Source organism: Cygnus olor, chromosome 2 (assembly GCF_009769625.2).
Source record: "Cygnus olor isolate bCygOlo1 chromosome 2, bCygOlo1.pri.v2, whole genome shotgun sequence".
NCBI classification, from domain to species: Eukaryota; Metazoa; Chordata; class Aves; order Anseriformes; family Anatidae; genus Cygnus; species Cygnus olor.
The window spans coordinates 73,751,523-73,772,730 of record NC_049170.1 but is presented as its reverse complement, the minus strand read 5'-3'; the positions used below and the strand labels follow the sequence as shown (position 1 = coordinate 73,772,730).

General features: G+C 39.2%; 1 protein-coding gene across 5 annotated transcripts in view; it reads left to right on the top strand.

Moving 5' to 3' along the window:
* The window catches only part of CDH18 (cadherin 18), a 548,781-nt gene that overhangs the window by 270,432 nt on the left and 257,141 nt on the right, over window positions 1-21,208 (top strand). Inside the window, exon 1 of one of the 5 annotated variants that reach the window (XM_040548571.1) lies at window positions 16,165-16,342. The exons of 3 other annotated variants lie outside the window; for them this stretch is intronic. The gene's annotated coding sequence lies outside the window, so the exon portion shown is untranslated. Of the gene's footprint in view, window positions 1-16,164; window positions 16,343-21,208 lie in introns of those variants that run through there. One more of the 5 variants, XM_040548561.1, reaches the window with a different exon arrangement.

Sequence of the window (21,208 nt, the reverse complement as noted above, 5' to 3'; positions counted from 1 at the left end):
AGCATCTCTATTTCTCAGAACCTTTTATTGAATTTCTTAATATCATGTCAGTAAGGCAGAGGGGAGAGTATGGAGAATAAGCTCATAATGTTCAGGTTCAAGCTTACGCTTTTTTATTTACCCTGGCTTTAAAGAAATGCCTTGATGATTGTAACTACACGGTGCTTTAATTGTCTGTGCCCTCCTTGTCCCAGTGCAGTAAATACTACAGTAATTAATAGTGCATGTAAGAAACGTTGACAGATGCACGCTGTAAAATAACTTCTGTAGTGACATTTCACCTGGCGTATGGGATCTGGTACAACTGTACCATCTAATTGATCACTGCATCATTTAGTAGTTTCATCTAGCTTCTATTACATATATGTAGCTGTGAATGAAGGTTAATTTTGTCAAAGCAACTTCATGTAGATCTCTTTTCCTTTACTGCTTGTTTTTGCTCTTTCACGTTAGCAAAACAAAACAAAACACCTTGTTAAGCAAAGAATTTAAAGAAATACTTAAATCCTCTGTATTTCAAGCAATGAGCGGAAGTATTATACTCAGGAGAGAAGGGGAAATAGGTACTCCATACCATTTGATTTGCATGTGTTCTTTGAAGAACAGGGTAAGCCACAGTGTTGCAGGTTGTGCTCCTCAGTTATTCCATTTAAATAGGAGTATTTTGCTACATGATAAAATTTGTATCTTTTTTATTATGTCTGTGTAAAATGTACAACAGATAGCCAAACCTGAGTGTTCAGTTGCAAAGGAAACAGTAAAATGTTTGGGGGGATCGGGGTCTTTTTCTTTTTCTTTCTTTCTTTCTTTCTTTCTTTCTTTCTTTCTTTCTTTCTTTCTTTCTTTCTTTCTTTCTTTCTCTTTCTTTCTTTTTCTTTCTTTCTTTCTCTTTCTTTCTTTCTTTCTTTTTCTTTCTTTCTTTCTTTCTTTCTTTCTTTCTTTCTTTCTTTCTTTCTTTCTTTTTCTTTCTTTCTCTCTCTCTCTCTTTCTCTCTTTCTCTCTTTCTCTCTTTCTCTCTTTCTTTTTTTCCCTAGAGAATGTTTCATATGGGACTTACTATTCCATTTGTATCTTTTTAAATCATCCTAAACAAATTCTCTTCCTTCCTTCTAAAATGAATATATATAATTCCTGATTCATCAGTCAATTATTTCACTTAAAACAATTTACTTGATGTTTGAATTCATTGAAATTTTTCTGTGATCTTCCAATAGTGAAATGGTGGGAACATTTTCCAGAGACCAGTAAGCCCTAAACCAATTTCGCAAGCATTTATATTTGCATTAGCTTGCACTTATGCCAAAAAGAGCAGTCTTTCTTGCTGTTTAGTCATTCATTATCTTGCAAGCGTGCACCTGATGTACTACTTTGTGTAGAAATGCACAAGTAAATTTAGCTTTATGTTAGAGAAGATGAGTCTGAAGAAATACATCTTGCATTTGAAGTGCAATGTAATGAAAGTAGTAGTTCACTTTATGGTCCCCCATCAATTCTCAAGAAAGCTCTGAACAGAACACAGAGAATCTGCTCTACTCCAGCAGTAGAAAGGGATGTTGTATTTGAGAATAAAGTTGTCAAGTCACAGTTTTCCCCCTTTCAATATATGCATCTTTAGAGTTTTGGTACTCAGCAGTAATTGTTTGAAGCACGAATTACAAAGGGAAAAGGGACAGAACCCTTTTCTTTTAATCTATCCATTCCTTTGAAAAGGAAGAGCTTAAATATGAACCTCAAAACATAAATGTTATTCTGAGGCTGCTCCCATAGCACAAAGAGGTGTTTTCTTGATCTCCAAGGAATAAAATAATGTTGTAGCAGTCTTACTCAGGTAGGAAAAAAAAAAAAAAACAAACAGTAATGCAAATAAGTGGTAAGAAATTACTGTATGAATTTACAAATACAAGAGCAAATATCAATCAATACAAAAGGAATGGCTACAGTCAAAACAGTATGGGAAATGCAAATTTCCAAATATTTACTGAGAACAAAAGAAAAAAAATGGAAACAGGAAAGAATGAAAAATAAAGATACAGGAAAAAATATCATATTTAAATGACACTGAAAATAGACAAGGAGGGAGATGTATGAATGCAAATAGTATCTGAAAACTCTGACCCAAACTTTATTTAGCATTGGTTAAAAGCATCAAATCTGAAAGATATAGGTGAAATTTTAATGATAAGGGTGCATGGAGTACACTACTGTACTCCAAGAGCAGACAAAAAGACTTAATGAAGTTTCACGGTTTCTATCAAAAAGAAGCTATTATAAAAAAGGCTAGGGAATTGAAAGAGATAATTTTTCGAGGGAATAATATACCAATATATCACAGGATCTCTGTTTCAACCCTAGGAATGAGATGGGAATGAAAAAAATAAAAAACAACAAATCCTGAGAGATAGAAAGGTCTGATACTTCTGTGATTTCCCCAACAGGCACTTTTTTTGTATATTATGGATAATCTCACAATATGGGGGACTTAAAAGACAGAGAAATTGCAGAGGGAGAAATCTAAAAATATCTTCCATAGTTATATGAAAGAAAATCAGAGAAGGTAGTAAGAAGCTCAAACCAGCACTTTGAGCTTAAATTTTAGAATGGTAAAAAAAAAAAAATTATATATATATATATATATATGGTATAAGATCCTTTGACAGAGAAACAGAGTTGTTACCTTTAATTCTTTCAATGAAACACTTGTGCAAGAATATCTAAATATCTTCTTCTGGTCCCCAAGGTGTCTTTTTCCTGATTTGGCAGTCATATATATAAATATGTACATACACACAACCTTGTAGAGCTACATTGACTCATAGTTGTTTATTCATAGAACATGCAGAACACTGTAATATATTTCACATGCAGAAAATATTCATTGCAGGAGGATTTCATACACAAATAGTATGCTGAAAACATCAGTGTTGTTTTGTCTTTCTATAATCTGCTAGCACGCTGAATTGCCATCTTAGTGATCCAACTGCTAGTTGTAATGTAAACATGTAAATAGTACGTAGAAACAATAGTGAAATTTGTTAACAGTAGCAGGATTTAATTCCCAATTCTCCTTCCACTTACCTCTGCATTGTAAAGAGATCCCACTAATGAGTTCTTTGTGTAATTAATCATGTTGACACAGTTCAAAGCACATGACTAAAATCTTGGTTGTGAAGTAAAGAGTTGGTGAACTCTTTCTGAGCTTACTGGAGTTTCAGTGAAGTTAATGGAGAATTAAATATACTGTGGGGTTCTTCTGTGAATACCTTATTTGACCTGATCTTGAGTTTGTTAAGCATCTAACAAATTATTTTACTGTACTCCAGTCTTCTCCACTAAATGATTTTTCAGATTGCTGCTGTAGAAGGTATTACTTATGCCCTTAACATTGTTGGAAATATACATATGCCAACAAAAATGTTATTTCTGTCACAGCTAAGTCCTACTAAATATGAAAATGGTATTTTAATTAATTAAGAAATAGTGGCATGTTTCTGATGGTTCAAGTAGATGGTGACATTTGTACAATCTAAACTATAAATGTCCTAAAAATGTACAATTGCAAGCAGGTTGGCAGTGACATTTTAAAGATCCTGCAAGCACAAGGGGATCCAGTTTTGTCCACTGGAAGCTGCTCACTTTATAGCAATTATGCCCTGCACACAAATCTTTGTAGAATCCAGGGACTCACTTAATATTAACCTGGTTTGGAGAAGAGGAGGCTGAGAGGTGACCCTGTGGCTCTCTGCAACTCCCTGAGGAGGGAAGAACAGGGGGAGGTGCTGGTCTGTGCTCCTGGTCACTGATGGCGGGACAGGTGGGATCGGCACAAAGATGCCAGAGGAGGGTCAGGCTGGATGTAGGAAAAATACCTTTACCATGAGGATGGTCAAACACTGGCACAGGCTTCCTGGTGAGGTGGTTGATGCCCTGTGCCTATCAGTGTTCAAGAGGTATTTGGACAATGCCCTCAATAACATACTTTAACTTTTGATAAAGAAGTTTAGATGTAGAGCTTAGTGATATGGTTTAGTGGAGGACTTGTTAGTGTTAAGTCAGAGGCTGGACTAGGTGATCTTGGAGGTCTCTTCCAACCTAGATGATTCTGTGATTCTGTGATTAGCCCTGAAGAGGTCAGGCAGTTGAATTTTTGATGACCTTTGTAGGTCCCTTCCAACTGAACATTTCTATCCTATCCTAATAGTGACAAAAGCTAAAATTGCATAAAGCATCAGTCTTCTAAAAGTATGTGCCTCCTTTCTTCTGCATAACGATGTTGAAGTCAGTGGGAACATCAAGAAATTGGTTTTATTGCTAAAACAAAATGTAAAACCTTGGAAAGTGATAAAAGTAATGATCATGTGCTCCATTAAATAATTTGAATATGAAGCTTGCATTTGATATTAAGCAGTGGAGTACGTAGACTCTGAGAGACTGAAGAATTACAGCAAAATGGTAGCAAGGAAATAAGGAAGCAGTGGTAATGTTGCTATAGACACCATAGAAATAGTAATTCTATCATTAGAGTTTTTACAGGTTTTTTAGCCTTCTTCCTTAATCACAGGAAAGGAGAAAACTGATTTTAGAGAGTTTATCTGCAGTTTGTCTCTATAAGAAAGAACAGAAGTGTATATGTTAATGTTCTTGCATCTTTTAGCTGCCAACTATGAAGCAAGAGGGAGGGTGTCATAGATTTTGAGGATGATGAGTTTGACACTGACTAAACATTTCATTTCACAACTTGTACGTTGGCAGTTATATTCAACTTATCAGGCAAACTGGGAGTGTAATCTCTGTAATCATTCCAATACGTTTTTGTTCTTTCAAACTTTGTCAATTAAGAGCATTTTAATCATGCTGTCTCTAGAGCCTCTTACTCAAAACATTAGTTCAACATGATACTCTTAATACAAAATGTTCTGCCTGAAAAGACAGACTAGTGTTTAAAATGCACTGAAACCTACAATGTGTTATAAAGGCATTTTTTGATTTTAGTGTAAGACAAAAATTACTTTCAAAGGTTTTGGGTTTACCTAAGAGCCACATGAGATGTCACTTGGATGTACTCAAAAATTGATGGTATCTCTGAAAGGCATTCATGAGATTTCAATCTCTAAAAACAATCATTGTCACAGCTGCTACTTGCTTATTGATATTTCCCTAGCATCAGGAAATACTGTGCACCTTACATGTCAATGGATGATTTTTAAACACGTTCCTATGAATGCTTACCACCCCCAGCAGCAGTTTAAAGCCAGAATCTCTGTTAATTCTGAAGCCTGCCTCAACTGGCCTCACAGAGGGCATTTGCGTCCTACTACATTGCACATGCTGCTTGACCCACTGAGATTCCGAGGACTGTGCATTCCTCTGTCCTGTTGGGCTGCTGGGCTCACTGAGTAAATCTAAGCCAGCAAGGATTTCTTCAAATTTTTTGCATATGTTAACAGATGAATCTTGAAGCCAACGCTACGCACAGAAGGTAGAGGTGTGGCCAGAAAAAAACATGAAGACCAAAACACAGCCCTGCGCCCCAAGACACTAGGTTTCGTATATCAGGTGATTATGTGGCAAATTTGAGCCCCTGCCACACATTATAGAAACAGTTAAGGTTGTCCTGAAGCTTCCTTCGCTTGTGTGCACCCACCCTGGGCTAGCCTCGGTGTCTGGCATACTGGCTGCGGCTGGAGCAGGTTGCTCCACCAGGCTCCCACCAGTTCTGCCTGCTGCCACCAGCTTTGCCAGCAGTGGTGGCCCCGCACAGCAAGGCTCTGCACCTCGCGTCTCCTCCGGCTTCCTGCCCCATGATCGGGAAGGGTTTGGGCTGCCTTGAGGGGCAGCTGCTCTCCGGCAGCGTTTCTACCCTCCTTTTTCCCAGCAGCATGAGGATTTTAGAGAACCTTTCCACTGTTTCCAGAGAAGTCTGAGTCGCACCCTGGTTTTGAAAATTTCTATTCTGTAATGGGCTCTTTGGGCTTACATTTCTGTAAAAGTAGCAGCAGCTTGTTAATAACTGTAACACTAGCTGAAGAGCGGGTTGACTTTCAACTGTGGTGATACTTATGAAACTTCTAAAATGGATAGGGTTGGTTTAAAAAACATGCACAACAGTACAAGACATGAAATTAGAAAATACGTTATTAGTTAAATGGCATATTGAAGGACATAGGTCTTGGCCATGGAAATAAAACCCTAGATTTAATAATGTCTGTGGTAGAATTTAATAATGCCTGTTTATTAAAACAGATACTGCATTGAGACAGAACAGAACAATGCTGGAGATCAATTTTTTGCCTATTCATTTGGGTTATGATGATGTAGTGATTCCATTAAATGTCAATGATGCAAATATTTTTAGATGTGGTACAGTGTGGCATGCAAGTAAGGTCAAAATCAAATGAATATTAAATGAAAATAGTACTAACTAGTATTAACTTGAATCATATGAACATGAAACAGTCTACATATTGTAAGTGTTAAAATAATCATTTTCAAGCAGTGTAATGTTAGATGCATGAATATATGCATATTATACAGTGAGTTTTCATTTACATCAATTAAATAGTACTATTACTGAATTATTTGGAAGAACAAAACAGGATCAGTAATTTATAACCTTTATAATATAAAGGACTGGAAGGAAATAATAAGCTTTTAGCTTTGAAAAATTTACTGTAGATAATTCTATTTTAAAACTTGTTTAAAGATCAACTGTTTAATTCCTCAGCATTTTAAATATTTTTATGGGTTTAGATCATGTTTTTCTGCTACACAAAAACATAATGTTTTAAAAATGGTACTTTTCTTACCAAGTAGATCGGTTCTCCGCTGTATCTGGCCCTTTTATTAATAAATGCCACCTCTTGCTATTGTGTCTTTTCTCATTGCTAATCCTGTAAAGCCACGAAGTTGACTTTATTGTCTTCAGGAGAGCCAACTGAAAATAGATCTTCTTACCATAAAAGTTCCTTGTGCAACTCTTGGGGATGCATTTGCCTAATTTGAAGATTATTATACTATTGTCTATACAGGAAAAGTAAAAGAAAGGATTAGTCTGTTTTTGAGACATCTAGTTTAGTTTCAAAGATTCAAAAAAAAATTTAGATCAAAAGCCCTCATCAGGGCTCTTCAAAAGACTGTCGTACCTCTCTGTGCAGCCTGTCCCAGTGCTTAACCTTGCTCACTGTGAAAAGCTGCCTCCCTATACCCAGTGGAAATTTTGCACTTCTGCCACTTGTGACCACTGTCACCTGTCCTGTTGCTGTGTCTCTGAGGAGAACCTGGCTGTGTCTTCCCTACTGCTCCTGCAACTAGCTCCCTGCTGCACCTTCTTCTCTCTTCTCCAGGCAAAACAGACCCAGCGTCCACAGCTTCTCTGCTTACATCAGACCCATCAGCACCCAAACCTTCTCAGTGGCCACCCCCCAGCTTGTGTCCCTGAGCGTCTCTCATCCCTCCGATGCACTAACCACTCCCTCCACTGTGATGCCATCTCTCAACTCACATTCTGTTCCCACTGTTGATGTAAAAAGTGTCTGGACCAGTATCAACCCTTGAGGAACATGGTTCCTGGAGACTTACACTCCAGATAGACTTCCACTACCTTGTGGTCTAGCCAATCCATAACTCCATAGTTTGACTACAAGGATACTGTGGGAGACTGTGATAAAAGCCTTACTAAATTCAAGGCAGGTGGTCATCATGGCTCTGTTTGTCTATATCCAGTCATTTCATCATAGAAGACAAGTTGGTCAGGAAGGATTTGCCCTTGGTATATCCATACTTACTACTCCTTCAGCTTTTTTTCTGTCTCTGAGCCTAGAAGTTGTTCCTAGGAGGATTTGCTCTATAAATTTGGTAGGACTTGAGGTAAGGCTGACCACATTATATCGCTCTGTGGCTCTTCCTTCTTACTTTTTTTGGAAGATTGATGTAGTTTGCCATTTTTCAGTTGTTGGGGAATTCCTGTGACTATATAATAGATAAGAGCTCCCAAGTGATGGCAGTCATCCTACTCAGCACTGCTGGATGCAACCTGTCCCATTTTGTATTTCGCAGGTTTAGCTACATAACCCTAATAAGCATGAAAGAATGAGAGATGGGAAGGATGGGACATTTTGTCAGTAAGTGAAGATTCCCAAATACAGGAGCAAATAATAATTGGAATAAACTACCAAAAGAATTGGCTGATCGTTAATTTCTTGAATTCCTTAAGGCAAAATTACTTCCTTCCTGGACTACATGCATTGATCAGACCTCAGTAGTTAGGCTTAGTACCGCACAAAGTGAGTCAAGTCTTTTGTCTTGTCTCTGGATTGCATATAAGGAGATTTTTATTTATTTATTTATTTGTTTATTTGTTTAGTTATTTATGATGGGGTTGGTGAGACTGTAACAGTTCACCCAGAGAAGCTGTGGATGCCTCATCCCTGGAAGTGTTCAAAGTCAGGTTGCCCAAGGCTTTGATCAACCTGGTCTGGTGAAAGATGCCCCTGTCTAAGGCAGGGGGGTGGAACTAGGTGATCTTTAGAGGGGTCCTTTCCAACCCAAACCATTCTGTGATGCTGTTATATATTGTTTCATTCTTGGATAGGATCTGTGGACTTGCCATTTTGAAAGTTTCCTCAGAGGGAGCCACTCTTCAGTAGTTTCGATTTAATGATAGAAAGAATGAGAGGAGTAAAACAGTAACGGCAGTTTATCTAATGTTATATAGAAAGAGAACTGGCAGGTTCCACTTTTGAAAAAACTCCTTTCATTTTGGGAGATACGAGATCAAAAGCAAAGTACTTCAGCAAGCCTTCTTACAGGAAATAAGGCTTTACCCGATGTGTCTTTCCTACACCTTCAGTGAACAGATGGGTAGCAATCGATTATGTTTACTATTGGGGCACTAAAGAAATGTTGTCATTTTTTCCCCTGCTAGCCATTTTTCTATTTAATTCTTTGACAGCACAGAGGAAATCAAACTAAATGTTCTGTTTTAATTAAAATGAAAGTAAATTTATTAGTCAGGGAAATTCTGTGTTCTGTTTATGCTTGGGGAAAAAAGCAAACGTGTCTGCTTCATTGTTTGTCACCATTTAGCATCAGGTTATTTCTTGTTGCTTATTTGGCCTATAGAACAAAACATACTAGTGATATTTATCATTTTTATTAATTCTAAAGAATTCTAGTGAGCAATAGTAAGTAAATGGCACAGAAAAAGCACGTCCTGAAAAGCATTCCAGGAGGATCTTGTTGTTTATGTTTTTTAAAACTAAATAAATGGCAGTCAGTGACATTTCCTAAAAGGAAGCCTATAGTTGGCTGGCAGAACTGGAGTGCTTATTCAAGTGAAAACAAGGAGAATAATAATCAGTCTGTTTCTTGAGTGTTGTTTCTATTTCTTCAGTTGTCTCATTGTCTGGAAAACAAGGCGGGGGGGCTCCTCCCTTGGTGATGTCACAGATTTATCACCACTGGAATGTGAGAACACTCAGTGAAATCTTATGATTTCCTTCTTTGTCTAGGTGTACTGAAGGGGGACACACTAGCACCCCATCTAGAATCTCAGAACAGGAAGTATGTTTGAGTATTCTGTGCCTACACAGCTGAGAGAATCCTCATCAGCTACAATGTGGTAACACTATGCCTGAAGAATATGCTTCAACATAGTCTTCTCATTTGACACTTGTAAATGAGAAGGCTGCCAATCTCAGCTTTAGACTTTGGAAGCATCCAAGAAGTGTCTGTTTTGTTTCTCTTCCTCTCCAGTTTCTTCCTCTTTCAGAAATCTGCTTGGATTTATCTATTTTCCTGCTCTAATCAGAAACTAGGTTAATCTAGTTAATGGAAGCGCTGGGATTAGATACTAATTGACTCTACAACCCTGTACTAAATACAGTTGTCCCACAAGCTGTGGGTGATTTGGCAACTAAGAGCTCTGCTAAATAGTTCAGTAATTTTCAAAGTTCAACTTTGGTCCTGTATTGCTGCTCAGTATAATTACAAAACAGAATTACTACGAATATAGTGCAAATTTGTTCCCTTGAGGCAAAGAAAGCCAAGAGCATCCCGGGTTGCATTAGGAAGAGCATCACCAGGAGGTCAAGGGAGGTCATCCATTGCTTCAGCTCTGGTGTGAGTTATCTGGAGTGCTGAGTCCAGTTCTGGGCTCCCCAGCCACACATAGGTGTGCTGGAGCAAGTCCAGTGAAGGGCCATGAAGGTGATCGAGGGATCAGAACATCCATCACATCAGGCCAAGCAGAGAAATGGCACTGTTTGGCCATGAGAGGAGAAGACTCTTGGGGGGGCGGGTGTGTTGCCAATACATATAAATACCTGATGAAGGGGGTTAAAGAAAAGGAATACATAGTCTTAGTGGTGCCCACTGTCAAGACATGAAGCAGTAAGCACCAACTGATATGTTTATACATAATTAAAACTTTGCCAGTGTGAAGGTAATCAAATACTGGAACACGTTACTTAGAGAGGTTGTGGAGTTTCCATCCTTGGAGACATTCAGAGTCGGACTGGACATGACTGTAAGCTACCTGTGCTAGTTGACCCTGCTGTGAGCAGGGGGTGGTTGGACTGAATGATCTCCAGAGGTTCCTTCTGATCTCAGTGATTCTGTGAAAGGTGATTTATATTTTAGAGTTGTTGATCCTGTACATTTTTGTAAGGAACGGTGATATGTTGAGCAAAACAACATCAGGGTTGCATCCTCATATTGGCAAAAAGTGGTTTAAAAGAAAAGTAAAGAAAAAGAAAAAGAAAAAGGAAAGGAAAGGAAAGGAAAGGAAAGGAAAGGAAAGGAAAGGAAAGGAAAGGAAAAAAAGGAAAAGGAAAAAGGAAAAAAGAAAAAAAAAAAAAAAAAAAAAAAGAAAAGGAAAAAAAAAAAAAAAAAAAAAAAAAAAAAAGAGAAAGAAGAAGAAGAGAAGAGAAAGAGGAAGGAAAAAGGGGAAAAGGAAAGGAAAGGAAAGGAAAGGAAAGGAAAGGAAAGGAAAGGAAAAAAAGGAAAGGAAAGGAAAGGAAAGGAAAGGAAAGGAAAGGAAAGGAAAAAAGAAAAGGAAAGGAAAAAAAGAGAAGAGAAGAGAAGAGAAGAGAAGAGAAGAGAAGAGAAGAGAAGAGAAGAGAAAAAGGAAGGAAAGGAAAGGAAAGGAAAGGAAAGGAAAGGAAAGGAAAGGAAAGGAAAGGAAAGGAAAGGAAAGGAAAGGAAAGGAAAGGAAAGGAAAGGAAAGGAAAGGAAAGGAAAGGAGAAAGTGTTAGGTCATGCAGAAATAGTACAGGGAAGGCATGGGAGACTCTGATGTCCCAATGAAGATTCCACATTAAAAATTACTGGCTTTTTCATTATCCCAGCTTCAGTGTGTTTCAGCATTATGGTTTTAGTGGAAAGGATGTTCTTACTTCAATAGTAATCTCGTCATCTTCTTGCAACATTTTAGAATTCTCATTTTTGATCTGCTGTTAGCCTACTGAATGTGGACTCTAAGAGAAGCAATTTCTTTATCTTGTTAAAGATAAGAAGTACATAATATGTCCCAGAAATAACGTTCTTCAGAATAATATTATGGAAATCTGTCTTTAGGCTGTCCCAAGAGCTTTTGCTGGTAAGTGTTTACCTACCTTTAAATAAAAATTTATTAAAGCTCATGTTACAGTGGGGAAGAATGGTGCATCTCATTACTACTTGTAAGAGCCGTCAAATCAAACCCAATATAATATTCATAATTCAGACATGCATGAAATCAGACATGCTTGTAATCAGCTGATACATTACATAAAAATAGAGTATCTAAGTAACCATTTGCAACAATCCAGAAGGAACCTTGACCCTTGAGGATTTAATATTGGTTGGTGAATGAAAAAATATTATTTTTGCCTGTATTAATTTCAAAAACACAAGGATATTTTTCTTACCAGGTTCAAATTTACAAGAACGCTGCCTGTTGCATATAAACCTTATATAGTTACCAGGGATCACCCCATTTTACAGTGGTCACTGCGTTATATACTGTTATAGGGTTATACCATTTTCCTAAGAAACATTCCAATTAAGCAAGTTTCTTGACTGAATTGTGTCTGTTATATATACATTAATGTGAAATTCCACAGGATGGGCAGAAAGATCTACTGATGTCTGAGTCAATCACTTCATTGCCTTTAGCTGAGTCTTCTTTCTTCTATTTCCCATGGTGTTATGAGGCAGGGACTCAGGGGCTGAAACACCGTCCTGTTCCTGGTGCCCTTTATGGGTTATCTGTGCTTTCCCGCATTTGGAGAGGGACTGATTCACTCGGAGTTTTATGGTAACAGGTAGCAAAATGCCAGGTGTTATGTTGTGTTCTGTCAGTATGTTTTACCTGTCATTTCATGCAATACTAAAGGCAAATGACTGTATTATCATGAGTTTTCTGTGACTGGCAACTGTTATTGGCATCATATATCTAGGAACAGCTGTTGTTGTTTTATTAGAAAATACTCCAGTGATGCTTAGTGTAGAAGGAGCCAAGGCAGTATCAGCAGCATTCCTATTCCCTCTGGGATTAGTATTGTGTAGCATTTGCTGATCTGTATTAAAAAATAAAATAAAATTATTTTTCTTAATCGACCATTTTAATATTTCATAGGAAATGCATGGCTTAAGGAATATTCAGAGACCATATGCAAATTGAATTGTTTCAGTCCTGTTCCCTCTGAACATTTGTGCACATTACCAAATTAAAACATTAAACTATAATATACAATAGTCACGATCCGAGATCCCTACAGGAACATGAAGACAGCTCAGTTTTGTGTTCATCCACTAAACAAGGTTAAATGTTTCAGTTCCACCATTTTATATCAGAAAATGTTTGGTATAAAAATGAAAAAAAAAAAAAAGACTGCTGTGATCTATTCAGACTTTATTTTTTGATAGAAATCTAGAAAAGCAGCAATAATTTGAATGTATTTGATTTCGAACTTAGTTTTGCATTTTTTATATTTTAATACTCTTTTTATATTTTATTACTCCTTTATGTAGAAATAACAGTGATATGGTGAGTCAAGGGTTGTTAGATTGTGATGCATCATCAAAGGATAAATATTATTTTTTATATCCTCCTCGACATCTTTTAATTTTATTCTCTTTAGGACCAATTGTTAATTCCAGTCATTGAAATATTTTCAGATGATAGTTTCTAGAGACCTGTCATAGTAGATCACATACAAACTTTCAAAAAAATGTATCTCTTCATGTAGGAGTACTTGTAAGAATATTTATTAGTAGCTCTGTTTAGATAAAAAAGAGTTTATGAAATAAGAGAAAAAACGATGAGAGGAAGTGTCATTGTTCTCAGATGTATTGCTGTGGCTGGTTCTTATGCACTGCAACTGAGAACAAAAATAATGATTGAATTTAGTCAAAAAGAAAACAACCAATTACACACCCAGTGTTAACTGTTACTTGTTTTCAGGCATTGTGTTATTCCTTTGCTTGTATTGTGAAATGACGTCATGGACTGGAAGAATTTTATTTTTTTAACACTTTCACTCTAGCAAAAAGGGAAGCAGTAACTGCATTTTTAAGACTGGAAAGTTGCTGCTGGGGATGGTGGTAACAGGGATATTCCCAATGCTTTAGAACAAGAATGTGAAAAATCCTGGTACAGTTGTTGTCAGTGTGTGAAGGGAGGTTCTTGGCAGCAACTAGGTTAATTTTCCTTGACTGCAACCATTTGAGTACACGCACCTAAGAAAGAGGAAGAGTTGGACTGAACTTAGCAACATCGTCGCAATATGATCTGAACGTTCCTAATTTATCCAGGGTACGGGAAATTTGTAATCTAAAATTGACCTGAATTTTCTCAGTACCTGATATATTAAGGAACTACTTTGTCTTTTATAAGTGGTTGAATGTTAGCTGAATTATCAGTTTCTAGCAGTTACCTGCAAGATGATCAATACTTGTTTAGCATATTAAGTCACCAACAAAGAGAGACTGGTTTTGCAGGCATATCCTATAAATGATTAACTGGAGCGTGTTATCTAAAAAAGAATTTCAACATCAGCAAAAGCTCACTTTTTTTTTTTTTTGAATCTGTAGAAGCTTTGCTAGCATACAGTACAGCTGTGTTCTACTTCATCACGAGTTCACCTACATTTCAGTATTGCTCCTAAAAGCATAAGTCCACGCCCTCAAAGGTACAAATCCCACCCCTTTCTTTTTTTTTTTTTTTTTTTCCTTTTTCTTTTTCCTACATAATCTTTGTCACAAGCTCTCAATTCTGGGAAAGGAACTTTCTGAATGCAATCTGCAAAGTTCTGTGTTTTGATACACTGATGGAACTGTGCAAGTCCATGGGGCTCCTGAGGTGAACCTACTTGCACAGTGGTGCTTCGTGTGTTACAACCAGATTTCCCTGGAATTCCTTTGTCATTACTGCTGCAGTCCCAGACAATAATTTCATTTTGTAGCTCTTTTCATAAGGCTTTTTTATTTTCCCATGACAAATTTAGAGTCTTTTAAAATTCAAACTGATAAAAGAATTGGCCTAGCATCAGTATAACCAAATCTCAATGTTTAGTCTTAAAACGTTGGCTTAAAAGAAATGTCAGAGTTCACTGAGGCTGTTTTTTTTTTTTTTTTTTTTTTTTCCAACTTGTCAGCTTCTTCCTTGAAATGGTGTAAAATTTTTGAGTTGTTAAGAATATCTTTGACTATTTTATACCAAATTAGCCTGCAATACTGCTCATAATCTCTTTATGCTAACGTTCTCCACTCCTGCCTGAGAGGAGTATTTGAAATATTTAAATATGAATATATATGTGTATATTTATTATATACACACACACATATGAGAAGAAAGAACTGTGTATATTCTCACCTTTTAAAGGCTTTTCTGGAGCATCAAGACTTCCCTCTGCTTGTCATACCGCTCATTGCAGAAGCGAATGAGTGATGACTTATGCTCTGAGTATCTGGTGAATATTCATAGTTCTGCCTTATTCACGGAAAATTGCTGAAAAAAAAGACCTAAAATAAAATGTTTTGCTTTTAGCTCTGTCCATGGATTGTTCTAGGTAAACTGCACTTTACCCAGTGCTTGGTAAGCTGCAAGACTCATTTAGTCTCACTCACTTTAAGCAGTGAGGAGGTGGCTTGGCGTGAATTGTTTGTTAAGTTAAACTGTATGGACCTTCACAGAGTGAAGGGGAGGGGTTGTCTTTTTTCTCCCTTTTCCCCCTCAATATTAGTAAACTAACTACCACCTTGACAAGTGGATTTGAAAGTGAGGTAAAACAGTAAAATCATCTGGATAAAAGCAGCCCATCGCTGGGTCAGGAGATCTGGCAGGGAGCTGTGTGGAGCCCACCAGGAGTTAGGTGAGAGCATTGTGGAGACTCCACATGGAAGCCTCGATTCCTGCGCGCTGTAGTTGCAGGCCGGGGGACATGAACATAGCAAATGGAAGCGGTCGCTACTCCGTTCCTTCTAGGAGCTTACCTCTCCCCTCTTTCCTTCAGCCCCCTGCCCTGATCGCAAAACCGTTTGTAACGTAACGTGTATTTTGCAGCAGCCAAGAGCGTTTCTGTTCAAGAAGTTCTCAGAATCTAGCCCTGGATTTTATCCCATCTTTGGTTTAGGCCATCTCAGTGCCCGGCGTTGCTCTTCCCATCCATGAGATCTGGTGTAGCAGCTTCCCTTCCCGTTACTGTACGTGCCGGAATGGCTGTCCTCGCCTCTCCTTTCCCACTCCAGCTGGATTGCATACATTGTGCACGGCACCTTTTCGCTCGGGACGCGGCCGCTGCCGGCGGCCTTCCTCCTCTTCCAGCCGACTGCTCCCTGCCGGGGCAGGGGGCTGGGAGCGAGCCTGCTGCGTGCCCATCGCCCCCGGGACGCGGCCGGCACCCGGTTACCCCTTGGAGGCAGGATGCTGATCCCGGGTGGGCATCCTCCAGCCGGCCTCCATCGGGGGCAGGACACCTGGGAGCGCGCCGAGCCGAACCGAGCCGAGCCGAGCCGAGCGGCATCAGGCGGCCGGCAGCATCCCCGGCCCCTGGGCGCTGCCCGCAGCCGCCGGGCAGAGGCGGGCGCGCTCCGTGCCCGCGCTGCGCGGCCCCGGCGAGCAGCGGGAGCGGGGAACGGGGGCGGCGCCGGGGGGCGGCTCCGGGGAACCCGGGGCCGGAGCCGGGCGCTCTCCGAGGACGGCACCACCGGCACAAGTCGCCGCTGGCTGCCGGCGCCGGGCGGGCCGGGTGAGGCTCCGGAGCCGAGCCGAGTCGCGCCGAGCCCAAAGTTGCCGGCGGTGCGCTCGCCGCGCCCCTGCGGTGCCGGGGAGCCGCGCTGCTGCGGGGGGACCCGCGACATCCAGGTACGGGGAGGTCTGCGCTCCGTCCGTCCGTCCGTGCGCGGTGGCTGCGGTCGTGCCGTGTAACTTGGGGGCTGGCGTGCGGCTGCGGATGCACGGTGACCGCGGGCGGGCAGGTTTGGGAACCCGGCTCCCACGCGTGTGCCCGGCCGTGCAAATCGCACGGCGGGTGGAGTTGGGGGTGAGGAACTTTAAGCCTGATGTATCAGGAGCAATTTCAGGGGTGCTTTTTTCTGTTTTTCCCCCCTTATCTCTAATGTTATGTGATAACTGAGGGCTGAAATTACAGGAAAAAAAAAAAAAAAGGACTGGGAGATTTACCTTTAGCTGCTTTTCACAGCTTCAGCAGTGACCCAACTTTACTTTGTGTAAAGGGCACTGTAAATAATGTACAGGCAGAAATGAATCCTCTCTCCATTGCCTCCTAGTCCACCCCCATAGTATCCTTATTAATGACCAAAACGCACTATGTGCCTTCGGTTCACACCCCATTTTCCCCAATTGCATTGCCAGTGGTCTGGAAGTGAGTGTTTTTGCAAGCAACGAGCTCCCCAGTGTGCCTTCACGTAGTCCTGTACCTCTCTGTATGTGTGTGTGTGTATGTGTGCATGTGAGACACTCTGTTTTGCCTACAGGAGTGACAAGATACAAAGAGGACAGGGTACAGAAGCCAGTGACATGTAGCAAACGTGTACCCCTGCATGTTTTTCTTCTGAGTTCATCTTCGTAAAGCAGTATGAGCATTTCTTACATTATAATATAGTTTATCATTCGAATTAGGGCTTGAGAGAAATCCAATTTCATGAGCATCGATGCCCCATTAGTTTTTCATGATCAGAAGAAATATGATGGAGAACACAAGTAAAATTATGACTTCAGTTAGCACAGGTGATAAAATCAGATTTTATTTTTCATTCCAAGACACTAACCATAGATCCTGCATTTCCAGAGCTTTACTTCTGTGCTGCAGTCAATCATACACAGTCGTGAGAAAACACTGAAGCCTTCCTTCTGCAATAATTGTCCTCCTCCTGGACGCCAGTAAACATTTATCTTCAGGGGAAATATTAATTGAAAGTTTGGCATATGTTTGGTATTTTGCTCAGCTTTAAAGGTAAGGTGATTTATGGAAATAACCCATAGGCTTCCCTAACTACTCTACTGCCTTTGACAGATTTCATTTGATTTCATTTCAGACCCTTCAAAGGAAGACATGGTACTTTATAGCTACCTAATGCAAATTAAGGTGTGGCTCTTTTCTTAGATGTGGACCTTGGGAAACAACATAATACTTTTCTTTTGTAACTAGTTAAAACTACCAGTCATCCTACATCCTACTTAAGGACTCCCATAGATAACTCTGTTCCATTTCTACATAAAAAACAAACAAGCAGGAAAAAAAACAAAACAAAACAAAACAAAAACAGCCACCAACCCACTCTCTCTTATGTGCTCTCTCTAAAAAAAATAGGCAGAAGAAATAGCGTGTCAGACAGCAGTCTTTCCTTTAAACAGGAGCAGATCCAGTACATAAGCGTGGCTTAGGGGCACTGTGTTGCTCACTGAACCACTTACAGATGAGGTGCAAAATTAAATTGGGCCCACTTGTAGGTACTGAGGCTCCCATAAAGCTTCGCCAGGATAGGAGTGCTAGTAAGACAAAATGTCAGCTGAAGTTTCTATACTTCAGCCAGTTTAATTCCCCAGGCAGTTTAATTCTTTACTTCCTAGATTAATAAATGTTGTCGTGTAGCAGTTTTGTCCTGCAATGCAGAGACTCTAACTCAACCACTTTGTTGGTGCATGCTGTGCTAGCTTGTAGTAACCACTACTGGTGAACATAAGCAATGTTATAAAACATTTGGGATAAATGTCATCAACATCCAAAATATGTGTGCGTAAGCGTCTGGGTGCTGGATAGAGTTACAGTTGATCATGGACCAGTACTGACGTTCCTGTGGTGCATAACATGTACATGATACCCTTCAGGAAACAATCTTTATTTGAAAGCAATTGTAGTTTTTTTATTTTTTCCCTCTGAACTCTGCTTCACTTTATTCACTGTCTTGGAAAAGGACTTGGAATTTACCAACATCTAGAAGTAAACACATTTAAGATGTAAGTAATTGAGTTGTTAGTTCTAAAGATGGTTGTGTGGAAGACTTCAAATGACATCTCAGTCTAATAAATGCAATTCAAAGAGTATGAAAGATCCTGTTCCATGGCAGGAAGCTTCTGCTCTGGTTAAGAGCTACACTTCTGTTAATGCAAGTAGTGCTGAAAATTATCAATGCTATCAGATTGAATCAAACCAGTTAAATACCAGTGAGTCATCTTTTCCATGCAGATGAACAGGAGCTCCTGCTCAGACAGTTAACTGCTAGTTAGCTCTGGCAGACCTGCCCTACCAGGGGCCTAAGCTAAATCAGCCGTCATGACCCATTGTGGCACTGTTTGTTTGTAGGCAGTGTAAAATAAAGGCGGCAGCTGACATGACAGAAAGGGGAGGAAAATGTAGAGGGGAAAAAATCAATGTAAATAGATTCTATTCATCTTCTTCCGGAAGAATAAGGTGTATATGTGAAGGTCATAAACATAAACAATATGAAAAACCCAAAATTGTCTACAAAGGTTTATGTAATCCAGCATGTAAGTTTTACTAGTATTTGTTCTGAGATTATGATCGAAAACCTTTTCCTTGGTCAACAGTGTGCTAGTTTAAAGAGAGTTAAACTGGAGTTATCACTCCAGTGATAAATCAGGATGTGCTGCTAATTTCATGATTTACTTGATAGGCAATCTTAGATAAGTCCCTGAAGCACATTGTAAGGTATAAAAGGAACACTGGCACAATAACTACAAGTTGAATATTGTGCGGTATTGTTTCAAAAAAATATTGCAGAGCCTAATGCTGAAGTGCTAGTGTGTCCATTATTCTGTAAGGTAGTTTCCATTATAAACACAGTTTTGCTCTCCATTTCCAGCAAAAGAAGTTGCACAGAATTTGAAAATTCAATCCAGATGTTGAAGTAGAATTTTTAAGAAGTTCTTCAAGTGGGAGCCAAAAAGTCATATCTCCCTTAAGGCAGAAGGAAGGCTAGCAGAACAAGATTTTTATTTATTTATTTATTTATTTATTTTCTCCAAGAACAGGAGACAAGCTACTGATGCTGAGATGCTTTAAACAATGTGCCACTGTTTGTGTTTTTTTTTCTTTTCTCTCTGTAAGTAACAGATAAGCAATTTAATGGTGTTTTCACATCTGCAGTTCTTGTATACTGAAAATATATTTAACTGTTGCCTGAGGTTTGTAAAAATGGCTATTTCGCATTATTGAGATTTACCATTTATATATTATATATTTATTTTTTCCTGTGGAATTACTTCAGACCTGGGCAGAGTTAAGGCTGGGTTTATTATCATATAAAAGACAGTGTGTTATTTTAAAATTAAAAGCTTGACTACTCACTCTTTTTTAACCTGCTTGCTTCTTTGAAATAAATATTCTTGCAAGGTAGAATATATTTAGGTCACAGACATATTTTCCATCCCAACTCCACCTTGCCTAGGTATCAATATAATTTGGTCAGTGCTTACATGCTCAGTTTTTAAAGGATGTTTGTGCATCTAAAAATACTCAGGCTAGCTCAGGTTCTGGCTGTGTTTTGAGTATAGGACTGTAGTGGTCGGTGAGATTTTTTGGTCTGTGTTGAGATAGTCTCTTTTTAAAACCCACTGTCGTTGGTGTAGAACCTGTAAACTTGTGAGGCGATTAGAAGAAGTGAGAGTCAAGACAGTGTTTTATGATGGTAGTTTAAGTAATAAGGGACTAGTTGGCCAGTTTTATTTGGAAACTTCAATGCTGGGCAGTTTGTAATATGGAACAGAGTATTGTTTGGCACTCGTAAAAATTGGCATATACATACACAGTCACATACAGCAAAGTTATCTGAATGTGAAGTACTGCACAGTCAGTAAGACCAGACCCTTAAGGTGCTTTCCTGGAGTCACATTGCCTTGATGTAGCAAATGGGAGAAGTGAGACCGACAGAAGGGCACGCAGTTCCCTAGGAAGCCTGCCAGCAGCGGGACTTGGGTCTGCCACGTCCCCATCCTGTTCCCCCTTTGCTGAGCGGCTGTGAACTGGACATCACAAATTGTCCACCTTCAGGTTCTTCATGGTCTGTGGTGGGGTCTTCTGCTTGGATGTTCGAACTTTCTGTGGAGAAGCTTGCCTCTCCCTGCTGATATAGGTAGCTTGAGCTCAAGTAGGTACCTAGATGTAGATGGTGTAAATGCTGCCCAGCATGTCTTCTCCTCTTGTGGTATTCCAGTTGGAAACAACCAGCTCCTGTTTTGTTGAGTCTCTTTTTTGGTATTTCATGGTGCGTTATGCATTGTGCTGTTTCATAATTAGTACTCATTGAGACCTTACAGACGCAGTTACAGGTTCATGTATGGATGTGCACACAAACATACTTTTTGGGAGGATACAAAGGAATGGAAATAATTTTATTTTATTTTATTCTTGAAAAAGAAGAAAAAAAAAACCCTTGATACTGTTAAAAACACGTAAAAGTTACTGATCACATCATGTACAATGAGCTATTCATTGACCTGTCTGCTTATTTTCACAGATGGGACTGTACGTTTCCGTAATTACATTAAATGATTTATTTTGAATAATATTCTCTGATTAGATCATTTAACCTAGTGACTAATATATTTTCTATAAAAGTTAATTATACATTTGGATTTGAATTATGTTTAATTCACGTCTTACTCCTATTGGGTGGGAGAGCTGTGAATGAAAATCTTTTAGTCCAAGAAACTATCAAGTGCCTTTTGCTATCAATAATTATACCTTGC